The sequence below is a fragment of the Oncorhynchus keta genome, chromosome 34, assembly GCF_023373465.1.
Source record: "Oncorhynchus keta strain PuntledgeMale-10-30-2019 chromosome 34, Oket_V2, whole genome shotgun sequence".
Lineage (NCBI taxonomy): Eukaryota > Metazoa > Chordata > Actinopteri > Salmoniformes > Salmonidae > Oncorhynchus > Oncorhynchus keta.
Window position 1 is genome coordinate 65824971 of NC_068454.1, and position 26404 is coordinate 65851374.

At 42.8% G+C, this 26404-nt stretch overlaps 1 pseudogene; it reads right to left on the minus strand.

Moving 5' to 3' along the window:
• LOC118367625 (metalloreductase STEAP4-like) overlaps window positions 1-26404 on the minus strand; it is a 45854-nt pseudogene that overhangs the window by 3800 nt on the left and 15650 nt on the right.

Genomic DNA, 26404 nt, shown 5'->3' on the forward strand with positions numbered 1-26404 from the left:
TGATTCAAATTGTTAGCCAGGGTTCTTGAACATAACCAAGAATTTACAACTTTCAGATTATGAGACTGAAGTAAAATGACAATTAATGTTGACTGCTATTGATGTAAAATATTACTAAATCTTTAAGAGTTTATTCGGAAGATAACAGCTCTATAAATATTATTTTGTGGTGCCCGACTCTAGTTAATTACATTTACATGATTAGCTCAATCAGGTGATATTAATTACGGAGAAATTATAGAATAGCATGTCATAGCAATTAATCCGGCATAGCCAACATATATTTGACATAGAATTAAGTCTAATGATTATGGTTCTAGATTACAGGAAAAATGCCAAATTCTCCAACTTCAGGCCACCAGTCCGGACCATCACCAAGCCATCCCCAGACACTGTAATTTTGTCCCCTCAAATTTTGGGGGCAGATGACACCCCTGCACATGCATCGCAAGGTGAATTCTCCTGGCCTGCTCTAATATATTCTTCCTATATTATATCTGATGAATAACTTAACATTTAAATCACTGCACCAATTTGTGGGGAATGAATGAATTAGAGAATGAGCCGGAGTTTCTCCTGACCCAGTTGCATTTATGAATGAGTGTGTGTGTTCCCTGTAGCGATGGAAACACAGCTTATTATCCCCAGCGCATAACCTCTGGCTTGTCTGCTGAAAATCAGATTACTTTCCTGGAGTACTATTGCATTCTGGCCTGGATGTTGGCTCTGCACCCCACATGAATACGTTAATAAGGGAAACACTGAAGGAGATAAGTGTACAAATTAGGGCAGGTAATTCAAATCAAATGTATTTATATAGCCCTTCGTACATCAGCTGATATCTCAAAGTGCTGTACAGAAACCCAGCCTAAAACCCCAAACAGCAAGCAATGCAGGTGTTTTTATTTTTTTACCTTTATTTAACCAGGCAAGTCAGTTAAGAACAAATTATTAGTTAGTTAGTTATTTTCAATGACGGCCTGGGAACAGTGGGTTAACTGCCTGTTCAGGGGCAGAACGACAGATTTGTACCTTGTCAGCTCGGGGGTTTGAACTTGCAACCTTCCGGTTACTAGTCCGACGCTCTAACCACTAGGCTACCCTGCCGTTGAAGCACATTGGCTATGAAAAACTCCCTAGAAAGAAACCCAGAGAGGAACCAGGCTATGAGGGATTGCTCGTCCTCTTCTGGATGTGCCGGGTGGAGATTATAACAGAACATGGCCAAGATGTTCAAATGTTCATAAATGACCAGCATGGTCAAATAATAGGTCTGGGACAGGTAGCACGTCCAGTCAACAGGTCAGGATTCCATAGACGCAGGCAGAACAGCAATTGCCAGGGACCTCATGATACAATATTATCACGATACTTAGGTGCAATGCGATACGTATTGCAATTCTCACGATTCTATGTGTATCATGATTCGATACTTAGATTTTATTGCGATTTGATGTTGTTCACTATGTGTCTGCTGCAGAGAGACAAGAGAGCATGAGAAAATGTTTTTATCAGTCATGGAAATAAAAGTGCTGAAAACATTGGCATACTGTTTAAAAATAATATGAGAACAAGCTAATGGATGAAAAATACCAGGGGCACAGCCGACTAGACCTAGCTAACTATCTAGCAACAAATTGATACTTGGAGTCAAAGTATCAATATAACATCGTCCAAAATAATATTGCGTTACGTAACTATCAATTTTCCCCTCCATCGCAAGGAAAAATGGGCAGAAAATTTGTGCCTTGCAGGTGAGTCTGGCCTAAGCATTCAGTGTGACCGGTCCTGCTGATCCCACCTGTATGAAGCTGAACTCCCTCCAGCTGAGAACGTTACTGATGGAGGGAAGAGATGTGATTCCTAACAGGACGTACAGGCTAAATCCTAGAATTCCCAGGGACAAGTAGGAGTCGCACGCCAGGCCATTGTGGTATCAAACACTGTGGTCCTGTTCTCTCTGATCTGAGAGAGAGACAAGGCAGGAGAGAGACAGGGAGAGACAGGGAGAGACAGGGAGAGAGGAATAATCAAAACCAGTGCTTGATTCCTGCTATATACTGTAGGTGTGTGTCCAATGTACAGATGTATGATCTTAATATGACCAGTATTGTGTCACAGCAAAATAATCCTGCAGCAACAGGATTTGAATGTTTTGTCTGTTCACACTTTTTCACTAATGTAATGTTACTTGATTGGTGGTTAGGCAATTAACTGACCAAAATTAGGCTACATGAAAGTGCAACGCTGTTAAGACAGAACTTTGGTGACGAAGAAAGTATTTTTTAAACATCCTGCTTTGGGCTGGATGTCTCAATGTGTAGTTCATACATTCATAATCAATGAGCGAAATGACTTTCTTACCTCAATTAGCCACAAAATACTTAGTATGAAAGCGACTGTTTTCTTGAAGTTGAGCCATAACATTTTCCCTGCATTTCCCCCATATGGGCCAGCCTCCTAACAATTTGAGTTCTAGCCAAAGAGCTTCAGCTCCTCACATTTGAGTGACAGCTAACAAGAGGCCTGCCCAGCGTTATCGAATGAGGTTGCAGGGCGGGCCCAAAGGCTCAGTGCCCACAGCAGAGAGAAAGAGAGAAACCAATGACATGGTGCACATATATAACGTACTACGCATTTTTGGGGACCAGTTTTAGCTAATGACTGCTACTATCAGAACTACTGGCTAAGAAGTTTAAAAGTTCAGGAGAATCTCTTTAATGTAACCATGTATTGGTGTGAATTTATGTAAATCCTACAGCACAGGAAAATTCTCAGCAACAACAGAGTGGTCAAATTAAGGTCCTACATCTGTACACAATTTTGTCTATTCAATGTTTTGAAAGTGTTTAATTTAGACCTTACAGCCAGGTAGGTGTTCTTGCCAGAGAGACAGTGTGTTCAGTGACCCAGAACATCAGAAAGTACTTGAGAACAAAATCAATACTTTACTAAAAACTAAAGAAAGATACATGCCACTGTGTGTGTATGCGTGTGCATTTTAGTGTGTGTTCCACTGACCGTATGGGTATGATAAGTGTATAGAGCACATGCAGAAAGGCAAACCCCAGTGCCAGAAGATTTGAGGCTGTTTCCTGCACAGCATCCAGCCAATCAGGAAAGCGCCTGATGTTAAACATACATAAACACTTATAATCAACATAAATACATATGCAACATCGTGTGAACATACATGCATGCAAACACACACACCCACAGAGGTCTGACCTGTACTTGGTGCCTCTGTAGAGCTGCAGGAAGGAAGCCAGGACATCAGGCAGGTAACAGAGACAGCATGATCAGAGACACGATGGGATACACCTGGAGAGAACACACACACACACCTTGAACAGCTGGTAACACACACAGAAACAAACAGAACACAAACACTCAGAGGGTCTGTGGGCCAGTACCTTGTTGGCCAGTGAGACCATGATTCTGAAGGAGATGTCTTCGCCCTGTGTGACGTATGCATAGATGATGTCTCTGATCAGCCGATAGAAGAAGAAGGCAGCGCTGAGGCCAATGGCGATGTACAGGGGGAGCCTCCACTGGGGGAACAGCTGCAGGGGGAAGTCCTCCAGCTCCCGGGCCACTGAGAGAAAGCCCCGGTCCAGGGCACTGAGACACAGCTTAGTGGCTACCACCATCACCGCCTGCTTGGCCTTTGCACTTTCCCCGCAGAAGACATACACCTGACATATTTATGCACATACAGTGGGGTCCGAAATCATTTACGCCCTTGATAAAGATGAGCAAAAATGCCTGTACAAAATAAATCATTCAAATACATTCAAAAATTTGGGAAATTATAATACTTTGTACTAATACAATTGCTGAGAGAAAAATATTTTGTTTAACAAGTAATAAAAAAAATCTCAAAAAGGTAGGGGTCAATTATTGACAAACCAGTTTTCAATACCATTCAATAGCTCACTTTATGAGGATAACAACACTGAGCCTTTTCTAAAATTATAGAAAAATGCAAATGCCTGGAGTTTGCTAAACGACATTGGCACTTGGATTGAGACAGGTGCTTTTGTCAGATGACATGACAATAGAGCTCCTTGGACAAGCATGCCAGTTGTGGATTTAGCGTTGAAATACAGAAGTGTATGCAGAAAAGTAGCTGCATAATTTAGCAAACACTTATCCACAGCGACTTACAGGAGCAATTGGGGTTAAGTGCCTTGCTCAAGGGCACATCGCCTAGTCAGCTCAGGGATTCAAACCAGCAACATCTCTGTTACTGGCCTAATGCCCTAAACCACTAGGCTACCTGCCACCCAATTATCTACTGTTAAATATGGTGGATCTTTTTTATGTTATGGGGCTATTTTGCTTCCATTCGTCCTGGGGCCCTTTGTCTTAAGGTCAACTGCATAATTAACTTTACTCAGTGCCTTGACATTTTAACAAAAAACCTGGTTGCCTCTGCCAGGATGTCGGAACTTGCCATCAAGTGGATCTTCCAGCAAGACAATAACCCCAAACACTAATAACAATCCACAAAGAAATGGTTAATTGGACAAAAATAATTGCTCCAAATGTGTTCTCCAACTCATCAAACAAGTCAGAAAAAGGCCAGTGTCATTATCCTCACAAGGGGAAGGTTCTAGTGTGTCGAAAACAGGGGTGCCAATAAAATGGTTGTTTTATTATTACTTTCTCTGAGCCATTGTATTAGTATAAAATAATATAATTTCCCCAGAAAATGTGCATTGAAAATAGCTCAGTAATTGAAATACATATTTTCGACAGCCTTAAAAAAAAAAAAAAAATAGCTCCAAGGGTCCCAATAAATATTGAGCTGATGGTATTTTGACGAATTCAACTAACCTTTGTAGTTTATATTTGGTAGTCAACAAATAAATATGTTTTGTTTCTTTTCAAATAACTCAAATATTATTTGGTTTTCTGAGGTGTTCAAAATACCTTCAAACATTTTGGGGTTTTAAGGGAGGTGAAGTTGTATATCATAGAAAAGTATTGCCTTTTAAAACTCTATATTCAACTACCCAAAGTATTTGAAAAGTTGGTCTTTTTAAATCAAATACAAAATAAATAAACATTGGCCAAGTCTGGTAGGAGTGTGTCCCCATGTATGTGTGTGTGCACATGCTTCTTTCTGTATGCTTCTCTTTACAGAGGATGCACAATACAGGTTTCTAGCTCCATGTTCTTAATGAACACAGAGGAGAGAAAGTAAAATCGACATGCTGACAGTCAAAATGTACAATGCCTTGAAAAAGTAGTCACACCCCTTGACTTTCCTCCCCATTTTGATGTGTTACAACCTGCATTTGTCATGGATTAAATTGAGATTATATGTCACTGGCCTACACACAATACCTCAAAAGGTCAAAGTGGAATTATGTTTTTATTTTTTATAATGTATACGAAATGAAACATCAGAATGAAGCTGTTCATCAGGAGCTTCATGAAATGGGTTTCCATGGCCAAACACAAGCCTAATATCACCATAAGCAATGCCAAAGCATTAGCTGGAGTGGTGTAAAGAACACAGCCATTCGACTCTAGAGCAGTGAAAACATATTCTCTTAAGTGATGAATCATGCTTTACCATCTGGAAGTCCGAAGGACAAATGTGGCTTTGGCGGATGCCAGGAGAACGCTACCTGTCACCATGTATAGTGACCGACTGAAAAGTTTGGTGGAGGAGGAACAATGGTCTGGGGATGTTTTTCATGGTTCGGGCTAACGCTACATCATACAATGACATTCTAGACGATTCTGTGCTTCCAACATTATGGCAGCAGTTTGGGGAAGGCCCTTTCCTGTTTCAGCATGACAATGCCCCTGGACCCTGTGAGGTCCATACAGAAATGGTTTGTTGAGATCAGTGTGGAAGAACTTGACTGGCCTGCACAGAGCCCTAACCTCAACCCCATGGAAAACCTTTGCGATAATTTGGAATGCCGATTGCAAGCCAGGCCTAATGGCCCAACATCAGTGCTCGACCTCACTAACGCTCTTGTAGCTGATGGAAGTAAGGATTCAGCAACCAGTTCACAGTCCGTTCTTGTTGTCCATGCCGTTCTCCAGGGGTAATCACAAAACCCAGGTCCTCAGCCAAACTAGTTCAGTACACAGTGGGGTGTAATCACACGGTCCTCTCCCTGTTTGTGCAGCCCGCTTCCTCTTTTATTCCCAATCACTCCATGGCTTAATGATCCCCAGGCTTGCCTCGTTGGGGCAGGAAGTCCATATGAGGCTCGGGGTGGAGCCAGCAGGCTGCAAGATATCTACCTTCAATCACCACTCTCCTCATCTCTCTCTGCCAACTGCCACTATATATATATACACACACACTGATCAAAAGTATAAAAGCAAAGTATGTAAAGTAAAGTGTTGGTCCCATGTTTCATGAGATTAAATAAAAGATCCCTGAAATGTTCTATATGCACAAAAAGCTTATTTCTCTCAAATGATGTGCACAAATTTGTTTACATCACTGTTAGTGAACATTTCCCCTTTGCCAATAGAATCCATTCATCTTGAGAGGTGTGGCATATCAAGAAGCTGATTTAGCAGAATGATTCTTACAGAGGTGCACCTTGTGCTGAGGGCAATAAAAGGCCACTTTAAAATGTCTCAGGTTTTGAGGGAGCGTGTAATTGGCATGCTGATTGCAGGAATGGCCGCAATAGCTGTTGCTAGAGAATGTAATTGAATGTTCATTTCTCCACCATAAGCACCTCCAACGTCATTTTAGAGAATTTGGCAGTACATCCAACCGGCCTTACAACCTCAGACAACATGTAACAATGCCCACATTCATTTATTTAAATTGACTGATTTCCTTATATGAACTGTAACTCAGTAAAATCCTTGAAATGGTTGCTTGTTGCCTTTATATTGTTCGGTAATACATTCATTTATATTCCGTACTCTGACATTCATTCTGATATTTCTTCATTTCTTTCTTTACATTTTTGGGATTTGTGTGTATTGTTTTGTATTGTAAGGTACTGTATTGTTGAAGCTAAGCATAAACATTTCGATGCACTTGCGATAACCTCTCCAAAATATGTGAACGCAACCAAGAAAATTTGATTTGAGCTCTCTCTGTGTGTGCGTGTTTGTGATCATTCTGTGTGTGGGAACGACATAAACAACCCTCCCATACACATCATGAACCACACAAAGACAGACACACAAAGACACACTGCTACCCAACCACCCACAGTATACCACAGAGAGCAGTCACAGGTCAGCAGAACTGTGGTTCACCTTAACCGAAACACAGCAATTATGGTGTTCTATGAACACAGGAAGAGGAGCTTTCAGAGGTGGAATTGAGTAATGATGTTAAACCTTGTCCCATATAATAATATTTTGTGTATTTGCATTTGGAGAAAGAAAAAGAGAGAGAGAAATAGCTAGAGGGAGAGAGAGACTAGGTCTTACATTAGCCTGTAATTTGTGGGTTTTCTTCTGGAACCCATGTCACACCCACTCACCAGCAGTCATTATCTCATAAGACGGGAGGGGAAATACAGATACACACACACACACACACAAACAAACTGATAATGGGGCACAGCGCTGGCATTGTTACTGGCCTTCTGATTGGTCTGTCTCCTTACCAGCAAAGTTTCTGCTACCTGGCAACTAACAATATGCAATATGCAGGCCCTAATAACAAGGTTCTTCAGTAATGTCTTTGACCACTTTTGGAATTTGCAGGTTTTTGTTCTTGCCCAGCACTGAAACACCAGACTCTAATCAAGGTCCAAACTAAAGCTTTGATTAATGTAGTTAATCAGACTTAGGTTGATCAGGCTTATTATTGTTTGGTATTAGCTAAGGACCAGACAGAGGCCGTGTTGATGTTACTGGGTGGGTCACAAGACAAGATAAAACTGTTTTCAGTTGTTTTTTCTGTATCTCGTCGTTTACAGCTGGCCTGTCAGCAGTGCGTGTGACCTGAACTGCTCTCTAACCCACACAGACCCTTATTACTAACCACCAGTTCGATGACCCTACAGTCTCAGCTCCAGCCCCAGTCCATAACCATAAAAAGCACAAACAGGAGTCAACACACCCTGAGTTCCCAGGACCAGCATGGGAGACCACTGACTGAGGTCCCAAAACAGCACCCTGGATGACCAGTGTGTGTGTGTGAGTGACCATGGAGACTCTGTCCTTGTCTCCACCAGCTCATCTCCCAGTAGCTCATCTGCCTGGAAACTGACAGTACACTCTTACCTTTATTCCCATCTCTCCATTCAACTCCACTCCCTCCTCACCATCCCTCCTTTCTACACATTTTCTTCGTTACTATCATTCCCTTTGACATCAAATCTCACTCTTGAACAAATTCCTGACTGTAGTCTATCTATAATTTATCCCTCTGACCACACTCTGTTGAATATTTAACTCTGACAGTCATGTATAATAACAGTTAACTGTGTGTCAGGCTGCCTCTCAAACCGTTGTAACGCTCCAGGCCTGCAGGCCTACACGCTCTGCTTCATTTCTTCTCTCCCTGGCACTTAAAGGAAAAATCCACTTAAAAACAATGTTTTTGTACTTTTGCATTAGTCCACTGTTAATAGAGTCCCAAAATAAATATTTTGCATGTCAGCAGATATTGGACTTTGGAATATTGGAATATTGGAATATTTACAGGAAAATACAAAAATGACAGGAAAAGTCCAAGTTTTCAAGATATAGGACTTTCAAGACGCTAAGTTTCACTTGCCACATCATCATGATGATGCAATGTATTTGACATCCTGATTGTGTGGCAAGTGACAATTAGCGTCTTGAAAGCTTGTGTTTCTAGAACCGACTATGCAGTAATATCTAACAGTAATCTAACAAATTCACAAAAACAACTACCTTGTACACACAAATACACACAAATGTAAAGGGATGAATAGAATATGTACATATAAATATATATGGATGAGTGATGGCGTGCGGCATAGGCAAGATGCAGTAGATGTTATAGAATACAATATATACATGTAAAAAAAAATCGAATCAAATCAAAATGATTTATTTAGCCCTTCTTACATCAGCTGATATCACAAAGTGCTGTAGAGAAACCCAGCCTAAAACCCCAAACAGCAAGCAATGCATTTGGAGAAGCACGGTGGCTAGGAAAAATTCCCTAGAAAACCTAGGAAGAAACCTAGAGAGGAACCAGGCTATGAGGGGTGGCCAGTCCTCTTCTGGCTGTGCCGGGTGGAGATTATAACAGAACATGGCCAAGATGTTCAAATGTTCAAAAATGACCAGCACGGTCAAATAATAATAATCACAGTAGTTGTCGAGGGTGCAGCACGTCAGCACCTCAGGATTAAATGTCAGTTGGCTTTTCATAGCCGATCATTAGTATCTCTACCATTCCTGCTGTCTCTAGTGAGTTGAAAACAGGTAGCACGTCCGGTGAACAGGTCAGGGTTCCATAGCCGCAGGCAGAACAGTTGAAACTGGAGCAGAAACACGGCTGAAGTGAAAGCCATCCTCTCTTGGGGAATGCTGATTTTTAGTTAGCTTTGTGACAGTATCAAAAATAAATTTTGGATTGTTCTTATTTTCCTCAATTAAGTTGGAAAAATAGGATGATCGAGCAGCAGTGAGGGTTCTTTGATACTGCACGGTACTGTCTTTCCAAGCTAGTCGGAAGACTTCCAGTTTGGTGTGGCGCCATTTCCGTTCCAATTTTCTAGAAGCTTGCTTCAGAGCTCAGGTATTTTCTGTATACCAGGGAGCTAGTTTCTTATGACAAATGTTTTTAGTTTTTAGGGGTGCAACTGCATCTAGAATATTGCATAAGGTTAAATTGAGCTCCTCAGTTAGGTGGTTAACTGATATTTGTCCTCTGACGTCCTTGGGTAGGCAGAGGGAGTCTGGAAGGGCATCAAGGAATCTTTAGGTTGTCTGAGAATTCATAGCACAACTGAGCAGATTATTTGTTGCGATTGCAAACGTAATAAAATGGTGGTCCAATAGTCCAGGATTATGAGGAAAAACATTAAGATCCACAACATTTATTCCATGGGACAAAACTAGGTCCAGAGTATAACTGTGGCAGTGAGTAGGTCCAGAGACATGTTGGACCAAACCCACTGAGTCGATGATGGCTCCGAAAGCCTTTTGGAGTGGGTCTGTGGACTTTTCCATGTGAATATTTTTTTTTAAATCACCAAAAAATAGAATATTATCTGCTATGACTACAAGGTCCGATAGGAATTCAGGGAATTCAGTGAGGAATGCTGTATATGGCCCAGGAGGCCGGGTAAACAGTAGCTATAAAAAGTGATTGAGTAGGCTGTATAGATTTCATGACTAGGAGCTCAAAAGACGAAAACATATTTTTTGGGGGTAAATTGAAATTTGCTATTGTAAATGTTAGCAACACCTCCACCTTTGCGGGATGCACAGGGGATATGGTCACACATATTAGATGAGTAATGTAGGATATGTAAACATTATTAAGATGGTGTTATTTAAAGTGACTTGTGATACCTTTATTATGTCCATTTATTTAAGTGGCCAGAGATTTGAGTCTGTATGTTGGCAGCAGCCTCTCAATGTTAGTGATGGCTGTAAACCAGTAAACCAATGATGGCATTAGATAGAAGCTGTTTTTCAGTCTCTCGGTCCCAGCTTTGATGCACCTGTACTGACCTCACCTTCTAGATGATAATGGGGTGAACAGGCAGTGGCTCAGCAGGTCGTTGTCCTTGATAATCTTTTTGGTCTTCATGTGACATCAGGTGCTGTAGGTGTCCTGGAGGGTAGGTAGTTTGCCCCCAGTGATGCATTGTGCAGACCGCACTACCCTCTGGAGAGCCTTGCGGTTGAGGGTGGTGCAATTGCCGTACCAGGCAGTGATACAGCCCGACAGAATACTCTCGATTGTGCATCTGTTTGTGAGTGTTTGTGAATGTTTAAGATGACAAGCCAAATTTCTTCAGCTTCCTGAGATTGAAGAGGAGCTGTTGCGCCTTCTTCACCATGCTGTCTGTGTGGATGGACCGAGGAACTTAAAACGTTCCACCTTCTCCACTACTGTCCCGTCGATGTGGATGAGGGGGTGCTCCCTCTGCTGTTTCCTGTAGTCCACGATCATCTCCTTTGTTTTGAGGACATTGAGTGAGAGGTTATTTTCCTGACACCACACTCGGAGGGACCTCACCTCCTCCCTGTAGGCCGTCTCGTCGCTGTTGGTAACCAGGCCTACCACTGTAGAGTCGTCTGCAAACTTGATGATTGAGTTAGAAGCGTGCATAGCCACGCAGTCATGGAAGAACAGGGAGTACAGGAGAGGGCTGAGAACGCACCCTTGTGGGGCACCAGTGTTGTGAACCAGCGGGGTGGAGATGGTGTTTCCTACCTTCACTACCTGGGGACGGCCCATCAGAAATTCCAAGACCCAGTTGCACAGGGCGGGGTCGAGACCCAGTAAGGGGCCTAGACAGCTGTCCTGGGGAATTCCTGATTCTACCTGGACTATGTTGGAGAAGCTTCCATCAAAGAACACCCTCTGATCTGTTGGACAGGTAACTGTTTATCCACAATATAGCAGGGGGTGTAAAGCCATAACACATAAGTTTTTCCAGCAGCAGACTATTATCGATAATGTCCAAAGTCTAAAAAACACCCCCCACAAACACAACTTTTTATCATGAATTTCACTCAGCCAATTATCTGCCATTTGTGTAAGTGCTGTGCCCGTTTAATGTCCTTCCCTATAAGCGTGCTGAAAGTCTGTTTGTTTACTGTAAAATAGAATTGTATCTGGTCAAACACACATTTTTTCAAAAGTTTACTAAGGGTTGGTAACAGGCTCATTGGTTTGCTATTTGAGCCTGTCACGGCTGGCTGAAGGACTGGACCAAGGTGCAGCATGGTAAGCGTACATTTTCTCTTTATTAAAAATGACACCCACAAAACAAAGAACAAAACCAAACCGGGAAGCTTTGGACTATGTGCCCTGAACAAAGTCAAAGTTACTTCCCACAAAACAGGTGGGGGAAAAGGGTACCTAAGTATGGTTCTCAATCAGAGACAACGATAGACAGCTGCCTCTGATTGAGAACCACACCCGGCCAAACACATTGAAATAGAAAACCATAGAACACCAAGCTCTCTACGGTCAGGGCGTGACAGAGCCAGTAAAGGGGGCTTTATTATTCTTAGGTAGCGGAATTACTTTGCTTCCCTCCAGGCCTGAGTGCACACACTTTCTAGTAGGCTTAAATTGAGGACATGGCAAATAGGAATGGCAAATTCGTCCACTATTATCCTCGGTAGTTTTCCATCCAATTTGTCAGTCCCTGGAGGCTTATCATTGTTGATAGAATTCAAAATGACAATGTTTAGCTTTCATAATTTGATCAGTTATACTTGGATGTGTAGTGTCAGCATTTGTTGCTGGCATGTCATGCCTAAATTTGCTAATCTTGCCAATGAAAAAAAATCATTGAAATAATTGGCAATATCAGTGGGTTTTGTGATGAATTAGCCATTTGATTCAATGAATGATGGAGCTGAGTTTGCCCTTTTGTCCAAATTTTAATTTAAGGTGCTCCAGAGATTTTTACTATACATTTTTTATATCATTTATCTGTGTTTCATAGTATAGTTTCTTCTTCATTTTATTCAGTTTAGTCACATGATTTCTCAATTTGCTGTATGTTTGCCAATTGGTTGTGCAGCCAAACTTATTTGCCATTCCTTTTGCCTATTCCCTCTCAACCATACAATTTGTTATTTATGTCAGTGCAGGGTGAGCTGCACACAGTGGACTTCCTACTAGGGCACATCGCCTCAGTGCTAAGAGTATAACTCTGGTTCATAGGCACATGATTAATGCATATAATAACTGTAGGATGATTAGAGGCATTCAGAGAAGTTGGAGGGACATGGATTTGGTTACTTAAATTGTGTCTACCAACGCCCCTGGTATAATGTACATTTGCTGAAGTATTATGACAACTCAGTGACACAATGATAGGGATGAACTGAGCTGGGCTTGGTCATTGATAAGTCATTGTCTCAAAGCGCAATAGATACAGCTCCTACAGCGCTGGAACTGTTCATTTACTTCTCCAAAGAGGGCTCCATTGCAAAACTTATCTGGGAATAACTTTGTTAGCTTGAAGGCTAGCAGCTTAGCTAGCTAACTAAGATTAGAGGCTCTGTCAAGCAGGCTTCAACCTGTCTGTCAAGCAGGCTCCAAACTGTCTGTTAAGCAGGATTCCAGGACAAGAAATAGCAGTCCTAGCTGTTACATTTACATTTTACATTTAAGTCATTTAGCAGACGCTCTTATCCAGAGCGACTTACAAATTGTTAAAAGCTAACCGTGTCGCAGAATCCATGCAAAACCAAGTTCAGCATTCAACAAATATTGCTTGTTTTAATCAAAAACAACAAGGGTGAAAAACATCAGCAATTCACCCCTTCCAGGAGTGTAGAGGGATAATGCTGTAAACCAGAGCTATAACTGTCATCTGAGCTGTGTTTAGAATGATGGAAACATAGCAAACTGTTACAACAGAAATCACTAAACATTTGAATGTCCAGTTGATGGCCACGTCATTCTGTATATACTGATGCTAAATGTTAAGTCAAATAGATGCACCCCTGGGGGGTACTGTCCTCTAAAGTATTTAAACGAGTCAGAGATACAGTTGCATACAGGAGCTGGTTCAACAACTACTTCTCAGATAGAGTTCGGTGTGTCAAATTGTTGTTTGGACCCCTGGCAGTCTCTATGGGGGTGCCATAGGGTTCAATTCTCTGTCTGACTCTTTTCTCTGTATATATCAATACTGTCACTCTTGCTGCTGTTGATTCTCTGATCCACCTCTACGCAGATGACACCCTTCTGTATACATCTGGCCCTTTTTTGGACAGTGTGTTAACAAACCTCCAAATGAGCTTCAATGCCAATCTCCTTCTGTGGCCTCCAACTGCTCTTATTTGCTAGTAAAACTAAATGCATTCTCCTCAAACGATCGCTGCCCGCACCTGCCCGCCCGAATATTGCCATTACTCTGGACGATTCTGACTTAGAATATGTGGACAACTACAGATACCTAGGTGTCTGGTTAGACCACAAACTCTCCTTCCAGACTCACATAAACAAAAGACTCCTTCACTTAGGCTGTCAAACATACCCTCGTAAAACTGACTATCCTACCGATCCTTGACTTCGGCGATGTCATTTACAAAATTGCCTCCAACACTCTACTCAGAAAATTGGACATAGTCTATCACAGTGCCACCCGTTTGGTCACTAAAGCCCCATATACTACCCACCACTGCGACCTGTATGCTCTCGTTGGCTGGCCCTCGCTACATATCCGTCGCCAAACCCACTGGCTCCAGGTCATCTGTAAGTCTTTGCTAGGTAAAACCCCGCCTTATCTCAGCCCACTGGTCACCATAGCAACACCCACCCATAGCACGCTCCAGCAGGTATACAGTGCCTTGCAAAAGTATTCGGCCCCCTTGAACTTTGCGACCTTTTGCCACATTTCAGGCTTCAAACATAAAGATATAAAACTGTATTTTTTTTGTGAAGAATCAACAACAAGTAGGACACAATCATGAAGTGGAACGACATTTATTGGATATTTCAAACTTTTTTAACAAATCAAAATGGAAAAATTGGGCGTGCAAAATTATTCAGCCCCCTTAAGTTAATACTTTGTAGCGCCACCTTTTGCTGCGATTACAGCTGTAAGTCACTTGGGGTATGTCTCTATCAGTTTTGCACATCGAGAGACTGAAATTCTTTCCCATTTCTCCTTGCAAAACAGCTCGAGCTCAGTGAGGTTGGATGGAGAGCATTTGTGAACAGCAGTTTTCAGTTCTTTCCACAGATTCTCGATTGGATTCAGGTCTGGACTTTGACTTGGCCATTCTAACACCTGGGTATGTTTATTTTTGAACCATTCCATTGTAGATTTTGCTTTATGTTTTGGATCATTGTCTTGTTGGAAGACAAATCTCCGTCCCAGTCTCAGGTCTTTTGCAGACTCCATCAGGTTTTCTTCCAGAATGGTCCTGTATTTGGCTCCATCCATCTTCCCATCAATTTTAACCATCTTCCCTGTCCCTGCTGAAGAAAAGCAGGCCCAAACCATGATGCTGCCACCACCATGTTTGACAGTGGGCATGGTGTGTTCAGGGTGATGAGCGGTGTTGCTTTTACGCCAAACATAACGTTTTGCATTGTTGCCAAAAAGTTAAATTTTGGTTTCATCTGACCAGAGCACCTTCTTCCACATGTTTGGTGTGTCTTCCAGGTGGCTTGTGGCAAACTTTAAACAACACTTTTTATGGATATCTTTTAGAAATGGCTTTCTTCTTGCCAATCTTCCATAAAGGCCAGATTTGTGCAATATACGACTGATTGTTGTCCTATGGACAGAGTCTTCCACCTCAGCTGTAGATCTCTGCAGTTCATCCAGAGTGATCATGGACCTCTTGGCTGCTTGGGAAATCTTTTTGTATCCAAATCCGGCTTTAAACTTCTTCACAACAGTATCTCGGACCTGCCTGGTGTATTCCTTGTTCTTCATGATGCTCTCTGCGCTTTTAACGGACCTCTGAGACTATCACAGTGCAGGTGCATTTATACAGAGACTTGATTACACACAGGTGGATTGTATTTATCATCATTAGTCATTTAGGTCAACATTGGATCATTCAGAGATCCTCACTGAACTTCTGGAGAGAGTTTGCTGCACTGAAAGTAAAGGAGCTGAATAATTTTGCACGCACAATTTTTCAGTTTTTGATTTGTTAAAAAAGTTTGAAATATCCAATAAATGTCGTTCCACTTCATGATTGTGTCCCACTTATTGTTGATTCTTCACAAAAAAATACAGTTTTATATCTTTATGTTTGAAGCCTGAAATGTGGCAAAAGGTCGCAAAGTTCAAGGGGGCCGAATACTTTCGCAAGGCACTGTACTTCACTTGTCATCCCCAAAGCCACCTTTCCTTCCAGTTCTCTGCTGCCAATGACTGGAAAGAATTGCAAAAGTCACTGAAGCTTTAGACTTACAGTTGAAGTTGGAAGTTTACATAAACTTAGGTTGGAGTCATTAAAACTCGTTTTTCAACCACTCCACAAATTTCTTGTTAACAAACTAAAGTTATGGCAAGTCGGTTAGGACATCTACTTTGTGCATGACAAAAGTAATTTTTCCAACAATTGTTAACAGACAGATTATTTCACTTATAATTCACTGTATCACAATTCCAGTGGGTCATAAGTTTACATACACTAAGTTGACTGTGCCTTTAAACAGCTTGGAAAATTCCAGAAAATTATGTCATGACTTTAGAAGCTTCTGATAGGCTAATTGACATATTCTGAGTCAATTAGAGGTGTACCTGAGGATGTATTTTTCAAAGCCTACCTTCAAACTCAGTGCCTCTTTGCTTGACATCATGGGAAAATCTAAATAAATCAGCCAATACCTCAGAAAAAAATTGTAGACCTCCACAAGTCTGGTTCATCCATGAGAGCAATTTCCAAACGTCTGAAAGTACCACTTTCATCTGTACAAACAATAGTACACAAGTATAAACACCATGAGACCACGCAGCCGTCATACTGCTCAGGAAGGAGACGCATTCTGTCTCCTAGAGATTAACGTACTTTGGTGCGAAACGTGTAAATCAATACCAGATCAACAACAAAGGACATTGTGAAGATGCTTGAGGAAACAGGTACAAAAGTATCTGTATCCACAGTAAAACGAGTCCTATATCGACATAAACTGAATGGCCACTCATTAAGGAAGAAGCCAATGCTCCAAAACCGCCATAAAAAAAGCCAGACTACGGTTTGCAACTGTACTTGTGGACAAAGATCGTACTTTTTGAAGAAATGTCCTCTGGTCTGATGAAACAAAAATAGAACTGTTTGGCCATAATGACCATTGTTATGTTTGGAGGAAAAAGGGGGTGGCTTGCATTCCGAAGAACACCATCCCAACCGTGAAGCACGGGGGTGGCAGCATCATGTTGTGGGGGTGCTTTCTGCAGGAGGGACTGGTGCACTTCACAAAATAGATGGTATCATGAGGATTGGAAAGTTATGTCTATATATTGAAGCAACATCTCAAGACATCAGTCGTGAAGTTAAAGCTTGGTCTCAAATGGGCCTTCCGAAAGGACAATGACACCAAGCATACTTCCAATGTTGTGGCATAATGGCTTAAGGACAACAAAGTCAAGGAATTGGAGAGGCCATCACAAAGCCCTGACCTCAATCCCATAGAAAATTTGTGGGCAGAACTGAAAAAGCATGTGCGAGCAAGGAGGTCTACAAACCTGACTCAGTTACACCAGCTCTGTCAGGAGGAATGGGCCAAAAGTCACCCAACCTTTTGTGGGAAGCTTGTGGAAGGCTACCCGAAAACTTTGACCCAAGTTAAATCATTTAAAGGAAATGCTACCGAATACTAATTGAGTGTATGTAAACTTCTGATCCACTGGAAATGTGATGAAAAAAATAAAAGCTGAAATGAATCGCTGTCAACTATTATCCTGACATTTCACATTCTTAAAATAAAGTGGTGAACCTAACTGACCTAACACAGGTAATTTTTACTAGGATTAAACATCAGGAATTGTGAAAATCTGAGTTTAAATGTATTTGGCTAAGGTGTATGTAAACATCCGATAACTCTATATCTCCCTCACTAACTATGAGCATCAGCTGTCAGAGCAGCTTACCGATCACTGCAGCTGTACACAGCCCATCTGTAAATAGCCCACCCAACTACCTCATCCCCATATTGTTAGAATTGTTTTGCTCTTTTGCACCCCAGTATCTCTACTGCACACCTATCACTCCAGTGTTAATGCTAAATTTGAATTATTTCGCCACTATGGCCCATTTATTGCTTTACCTCCCTAATCTTACTACATTTGCACACACTGTTTATCGATTTTTCTATTGTGTTATTGACTGTACGTTTGTCTATCCCATTTGTAACTCTGTGTTGTTGTTTTTGTCGCACAGCTCTGGTTTATCTTGGCCAGGTCGCAGGTATAAATGAGAACTTGTTCTCAACTGGCCTACCTGGTTAAATAAAGGTGAAATAAAAAAATTAAATAAAAATGTAAATGTCATTTTGCTATGTTTTTGGGGAAGAACATTGTTTGCATCCATGATGACCAGCACTGTAGGTGTGAGAGACAACTTTACCAGCATCTTAGCATATGTATTGATGAATCGTTGTGACATATGAAATACGAGTGATAGTGTAATCAATGTGTGATAACTATGTAAAAAATATATGAACGCTTTAAATTACTATGTGACGTGCAGTCAGTCATATTCAGGTCCTGATTGGTCACCAAGCTGATTTGACATGTCAGATAGTGTTATCTGACGTATATTTTTTGACATGCGAAGACCCAAACGGCGTTCCATAGAAATCCTGGTTGAGAATGAAACGACTGAACAAATTAACAACGAAACAGCACAGCAAGTAAGTCAAAGAAATGTTTTGATTATGTTTTACTGGTAATGGGGACATACGTAAATGCCAACAAAAATAACTATTTGGTAAGTGTGGTGTATGTGTGTAACCTTTATTTATCTCGGCAAATCAGTTAGAACAAATTCTTATTTACAATAATGGCCTACCCCGGCCAAACCCGGACGACGCTGGGCCAATTGTGCTCCGCTTTATGGGACTCCCAATCACGGCCGGATGTGATACAGCCTGGACTCGAACCAAGGATTGTGGTGACACCTCTTGCACTGAGATTAAATGCCTTAGATCGCTGCGTCCATGTGTAACTGTACTAGAATGCTTAAAAGACAGCAAAAATGTCAAATACCGGTTATCGGTATCGGTATTGTTTTTTTTGGCAAGGAAAATATCGGATATCGGTATTGGCCAAAAATGTCATATCGGTGCATCACTAGTTTGTAGCCTTGTTTTATGTATGAGTTTATATAATAAGGATATAAACTAGGATTACCGATAAGTCACTAAGACATCACTGTTACAGGAATGACACACGTGACCTCTTATCAACCTATCATGAGTAGGTGACCAGGGAGACACCTAACTGAAAAAAATGTAAAAGGCTTTCTTATCCTCCATCCCTCTCTCCCTGTTGCATTCTCAACCATTATCTCTCCTCTGTCTCTTACACACATAGTGGGAGCAACAAACACACACACAGCCTTATTTCATGATGCTGTCAGCAGATGGACAGAAGCAAGAGGAATCACACACACACACACACACACACACACACACACACACACACACACACACACACACACACACACACACACACACACACACACACACACACACACACACACACACACACACACACACACACACACACACACACACACACACACACACACATTTCAGACTACGGTGTGAGGGAACACAGGATGGATTCTCCTCTCTCTCGTTTCATCACGCTGCCATGACACACCTATTTACCTCTCCCATCCATCTCCCAATATGTGTCTCTTGGTGTGTGTGTGTGTGTGTGTGTGTGTGTGTGTGTGTGTGTGTGTGTGTGTGTGTAGGCCTTGTCCAAACCCTACAGTGTATAGGGCTGTGGCGTTCGTGGAATTTTGTCAGCCTGTTAATGTCATGCAAAACTCTGCCAGCCTCACGGTAATTGACCACTAATAAACATGAACCCCTTTAGCATCTCCACGGCTCCACGCATACAAGTGACTGATGTGAGCCTTTTTGGAAGACAAGGTCTAAATCAATTTAATATTCACCATCTCAATAAATCCATAATTTATTTAAGCAGATCTGAAGAAACATTATGATATTTAAAAAAAAAAGAGACTTTAGAAGAACAAAACATGAGTTGGCCTACTGTATGTTATCCTATCTGGCTATGCGCCATTCCACAGGCTGTAGTCTTGTTCATTTAACAGACAATATATACTTATAAGTCCCGTGCCATTATTTTATATGATTTTATAGTAAGAATAATAGAATTGAACTTTGCTAAATGAAATAGAAACAATATTTTTCCCATGTTGAGAGGAGAAGGGATCATTTGAATCAGGTTCTATATGCTAGATTTAGTGTTAATTATTGCCTCGGGCTGCACACAGTTCTCTCATCAAGTTACCATTTACCCGTCAGACTATTCTCAATTTTATCATCTCAACTATCATGTGAAATGAGTTTAGATTTATAATGGCCCATTATCAAATGGGCAGGAACAGTGGTAGGGGAAATAATATGTACTCGAATAGAGTAGAGAATTCAATCATGATGGATAGTGTCGTTACTTGACCCTAACATTAATCTGAGGACTGTTATTGATCTAATTAACTAACTATGTTTAATTGTTACCCGATTAACTTAATCATGTAACATTTAACTCATTAGGATCTGAGTCACCACAAGAGCGGTTCGTTAAAGACCTACCATCTCCCTAATTAAACTCTAAATGGTCTTTACATATCACATCTATAAACAGTCAACTTATTAATCATAACCTCGTATCATATCATCATTCTGAACAGTCATAACCTCCTTGCATCTGCAAAAACCATAGCCTTACTTATGATTCAGTACTACACAAACTGGTTTATTTATTTATTTACTAGCCAATTAAATGGGAACATAGGATAAACATACACTTTGCACCGGTTACTGACTGGAGAATTAATATGCAGAAAATAGGTCCATAGTGGAATGACAACAACATTGCTGCTTATTAAAGAAGAGATGGAGAGGGAGAGAGAGAGGGACAGAGACACTTAACATTGGTACATTTAGACACTACTCTCACTTGCATTAACCTTATACTTTGCACACGAACCGCCGCCCGCTTTGAGTAAGTAATCATGAATGTATTTATGTGAAATTCCTGGGTCACCGGGGATCTCTCGGTGGACAGGGCAGGCTTGTAAAAATGGGTTTGAGCCTTACTGCGGCATGCTTGTCAGTCTCTGATTGTCCAAAATGGTTCCACCAAGACTGCTACTGTGTCCTTCTTTGTAGTTTATTTTCCATCCATTCACTCTTGAAGATGCTTCCCGTATTGATGGTTCCCCAGTGGGGTGATGAGGGTAGCGTAATGCTCCTTAAATTCGCTTTCAATGATACTTTACTTAGTACTGCTAATCAGCTGTACCAGTGATTGTCCGGGAGGTGAGTTTATCGTCTCCACTTCGTGTTGAGATTCAAAGTTCAAACCACTTTAAACGTGCAGCTGCAGCTTCACGTTTTTAATTTCTTAACCCATAATTTATACAGTTGGCAGGACACACTCTCTGACCTCACTCAGGGGCTGTTACTACTCACTGTGTAAAGTTATAAAAAAAACTATTATCTCTTATAGCTTCTCAAAACACATCCCTCCTTTTTCATATTACATGCACAACATATAGTATGGAAACGTCATACATGTTGTGGGTATACCTTCCAAGTTACAGTATTTCCTTTATAACATTTTTAATGACATCACAAAATAACCAACAAAATGACATTAGTGTTATATAGATCGCCTCTGACCATTCCCTGCGATCTATGTTTGAAATATTGTTCCAGTATTCACTTTTGAACGTGTTACATAATGACCAGACCGCACATGCGCATGTTGATTTTGTCCCCCCACACCAGATGCGATCAGGACGCACAGGTTGAAATATAAAAACGAACTCTGAACCAATTATAATAATTTGGGGACAGGTTAAAAATCATTCAACAATTATGGCAATTTAGCTAGCTAGCTTGCTGTTGCTAGCCAATTTGTCCTTGGATATAAACATTGGATTGTGGTCCTTCTGTAGCACAGTTGGTAGAGCATGGCGCTTGTAACGCCAGGGTAGTGGGTTCGATTCCCGGGACCACCCATACGTAGAATGTATGCACACATGACTAAGTCGCTTTGGATAAAAGCGTCTGCTAAATGGCATATATTATTGTTATTTTACCTGAAATGCCATAACCCACCAGAGTGTGGACATCAGTTCATATTTCAATCACAGATGGCACGTAGGTACAGTGCCTTGCGAAAGTATTCGGCCCCCTTGAACTTTGCGACCTTTTGCCACATTTCAGGCTTCAAACATAAAGATATAAAACTGTATTTTTTTGTGAAGAATCAACAACAAGTGGGACACAATCATGAAGTGAAACGACATTTGTTGGATATTTCAAACTTTTTTAACAAATCAAAAACTGAAAAATTGGGCGTGTGGCAAAAGGTCGCAAAGTTCAAGGGGGCCGAATACTTTCGCAAGGCACTGTATATCCCTCCTAAAAAACAATGAGGAGATGGAAGAGGCAGGACTTGCAACGCGTTGAGCGTCACAAATAGAACCAAGTCCTATTTTAGCACCTGGCCATGCAGACGATCCCTGACGCGCCCAATGCTTAATTTGGGAAACCAAGTGAAATCTGTTCTGGAACATCGATAGTATAATGTTTCCACAAATACAAATTCACTATAATCGTAAGACCCTGCACAATCAATGAAACAGTGTCACCTAGACCTACATGTTCTCCCCAACACTCATGTACAGAAAATTTGGAGCATGGCATAATGTATCCAGTCCACCCAGTATGCATAATAATAAAGTCGACACTCAAAGGCAATTACTAGAATTATTTTAATTTTGGAGTACAGGCTAGAGCAATTATTTATCTTAACTCCGTTTTTTCCCCCGTTTTTTTCTGCCATGCATAATATGCAATAGGCTATGTATTGCATGAAGGCACAATCATTATTTGAATTCAGGTTAGATCTTTTGGGGCTCATACTGTGCATTTGGGAGATATTCAGACCTGTTGACTTATAACACATTTTGTTACATTATAGTTGTTGAGGTGTCCCGCTAGCGGCACGTCTAGCTGTAAAAGGTTATCCTCTTGGGGCTAGGGGGCAGAATTTTCACTTTTGGATAAATAGCGTGCCCAATTTCAACTTCCTGCTACTCATGCCAAGAATATAAGATATGCATATTATTCATAGATTTGGAAAGGAAACACTCTAAGTTTAACACTGTTTGAATCATGTCTGAGTAACAGAACTTATGTAGCAGGCAAAACCCCGAGGACACACCGTTCAGATTTAAAATTAAAATAAATGTTTAGGTCTCTGCTCAGTGAGTTCTTGTTGGAAAACAATATTTCTTAGGAACTGGTTTTCAGTACAATGTTTCTTTAAAGATATGAATGCACAATGCAATGTTTTGAACATTGGACAGCCTGTGTTACAAGTGATGACCGTTTTGAGTTTGTCTAGTTTTGAAAAATGTCCACAAGGTTCTGAAATTAGTGCCAAAGTGATTGTTAAAAACTGTTGTTCCGCTGTAATACTTGCCACCTAGCAATTTTATGAAGTTGGAATTAGTTAGTCCAGATCGGTTCTGTCACGCCCTGGTTGAAGTATTTTGTGTTTTTCTTCATGTATTTGGTCAGGCCAGGGTGTGACGTGGGTTTTTGTATGTGGTGTGTAGCTTAGTGGGGTTGTAGCTTAGTGGGGTGTTCTAGGAAAGTCTATGGCTGTCTGAAGTGGTTCTCAATCAGAGGCAGGTGTTTATCGTTGTCTCTGATTGGGAACCATATTTAGGCAGCCATATTCTTTGGTTGTATTGTGGGTGATTGTCTTGATGTCCTTGTTCGATGTTAGTTGACACATGTATAGGCTGTTTTTGGTTTTCGTTTCGTTTATTGTTTTGTAGTGTTCGTGTTTAGTCGTGTTTACGTTTGTTTAAATAAACATGGATCGCAATCGACACGCTGCAGTTTGGTCTGACTCTCCACCATATGAAAACCGTGACAGAATCACCCACCACAAACGGACCAAGCAGCGTGTCAACAGGCAGGAGCCACAGGAGAGGCAACAGAGGCAGCAGCAGCAGGAGCAGCAGCATCTGCAGTGGGAGAGGCTGCACTACCTGGAGAAATGGACATGGGAGGATGAACTGGACCGTAAAGGACCCTGGGCTCAGCCAGGAGAATATTGCCACTCCAAGGCCGAGCTGGAGGCATTATGAGGAACTAGCACGGCAGAGCGGATGGAAGCCCGAGAGTCAGCCCCCAAAAAAAATGTTTGGGGGGCTCACAGTGAGTATGGCTACGCCAGGTAGGAGACCTGAGCCAACTTCCTGTGGTTACCGGGGGGCTGGAGAGACCGGGCAGGCACCGTGTTATGCTGTGGAGCGCACGGTGTCCCCAGTGCGGGTGCACAGCCCGGTGCGGTACATTCCAGCTCCGCGTATCGGCCGGGCTAGAGTGGGCATCGAGCCAAGTGCCATGAAGCCGGCTCTACGCATCTGGTCTCCAGTGCGTCTCCTTGGGCCGGCTTACAGGGCACCAGCCTTGCGTACGGTGTCCCCGGTTCGCCTGCATAGCCCAGTGCGGGCTATTCCACCTCGCCGCACTGGCAGGGCGACCGGGACCATTCAACCGGGTAGGGTTGGGCAGGCTTGGTGCTCAAGAACTCCAGTGTGCCTACACGGCCCGGTCTATCCGTCACCACCTCCACGCACCAGCCCTCCGGTGGCAGCCCCCCGCACCAGGCTGTCTCTCCGGCTCATCCTTACAGGGGCTCCCGCCTCTCCAGTGCTGCCGGAGTCTCCCGCCTGTCCGCCGCTGCTGCCGGAGTCTCCCGCCTGTCCGCCGCTGCTGCCGGAGTCTCCTGCGCTGTCGGAGTCTCCCGCCTCTCCAGCGCTGTCGGAGCCTTTCTCCTCTCCTGCGCTACCGGAGTCAGCCTGCATGGAGCAGTCAGAGCTGCCAGCCTGCATGGAGCAGTCAGAGCTGTCAGTCTCCATGGAGCAGTCAGAGCTGTCAGTCTGCATGGAGCAGTCAGAGCTGTCAGTCTGCATGGAGCAGTCAGAGCTGTCAGTCTGCATGGAGCAGTCAGAGCTGTCAGTCTGCATGGAGCAGTCAGAGCTGTCAGTCTGCATGGAGCAGTCAGAGCTGTCAGTCTGCATGGAGCAGTCAGAGCTGTCAGTCTGCATGAAGCAGCCAGAGCTGTCAGTCTGCATGAAGCAGCCAGAGCTGTCAGTCTGCAAGGAGCTGCCAGTCTGCAAGGAGCTGCCAGTCAGCCAGGATCTGCCAGAACTGCCAGTCAACCAGGCTCTTCCAGATCTGCCAGTCAGCCAGATTCTTCCAGATCTGCCAGTCAGCCAGAATCTTCCAGATCTGCCAGTCAGCCAGAATCTTCCAGATCTGCCAGTCAGCCAGAATCTTCCAGATCTGCCAGTCAACCAGGCCCTTCCAGATCTGCCAGTCAGCCAGATTCTTCCAGATCTGCCAGTCAACCAGGCTCTTCCAGATCTGCCAGTCAGCCAGGCTCTTCCAGATCTGCCAGTCAGCCAGAATCTTCCAGATCTGCCAGTCAGCCAGAATCTTCCAGATCTGCCAGTCAGCCAGAATCTTCCAGATCTGCCAGTCAACCAGGCTCTTCCAGATCTGCCAGTCAACCAGGCTCTTCCAGATCTGCCAGTCAACCAGGCTCTTCCAGATCTGCCAGTCAGCCAGACTCTTCCAGATCTGCCAGTCAACCAGGCTCTTCCAGATCTGCCAGTCAACCAGGCTCTTCCAGATCTGCCAGTCAGCCGGGATCTGCCAGAACTGTCAGTCAACCAGGCTCTTCCAGATCTGCCAGTCAGCCAGAATCTTCCAGATCTGCCAGTCAGCCAGACTCTTCCAGATCTGCCAGTCAGCCGGGGATCTGCCAGAACTGCCAGTCAGCCAGGATCTGTCAGTCGGCCAGGATCCGCCAGTCAGCCAGGATCTGCCAGTCAGCCAGGATATGGTAGATCCATCAACCTGCCTGAGCTTCCTCTTACTCCTGAGCTTCCTCTTACTCCTGAGCTTCTTTTCACTCCCGAGCTTCTTTTCACTCCCGAGCTTCCTTTTCAGTCCCGAGCTTCACCTCAGTCCCGAGCTTCACCTCAGTCCCGAGCTTCACCTCAGTCCCGAGCTTCACCTCAGTGCCGAGCTTCACCTCAGTGCCGAGCTTCACCTCAGTCCCGATCTGCTCCTCAGTCTAGTGGGGTTCTGGGTGAGGACTACTAGGCCATGGTTGGCGGCGAGGTTGGACTATCCAGGGACGCAAGGAGAGGGGACTAAGACATTAACTGAGTGGGGTCCACGTCCCGCGCCGGAGCCGCCACCATGGACAGACGCCCACCCGGACCCTCCCTATTGATTTGAGGTGCGTTCGGGAGTCCGCACCTTAGGAGGGGGGTTCTGTCACACCCTGGTCGAAGTATTTTGTGTTTTTCTGCATGTATTTGGTCAGGCCAGGGTGTGACATGGGTTTTTGTATGTGGTGTGTAGCTTAGTGGGGTTGTAGCTTAGTGGGGTGTTCTAGGAAAGTCTATGGCTGTCTGAAGTGGTTCTCAATCAGAGGCACGTGTTTATCGT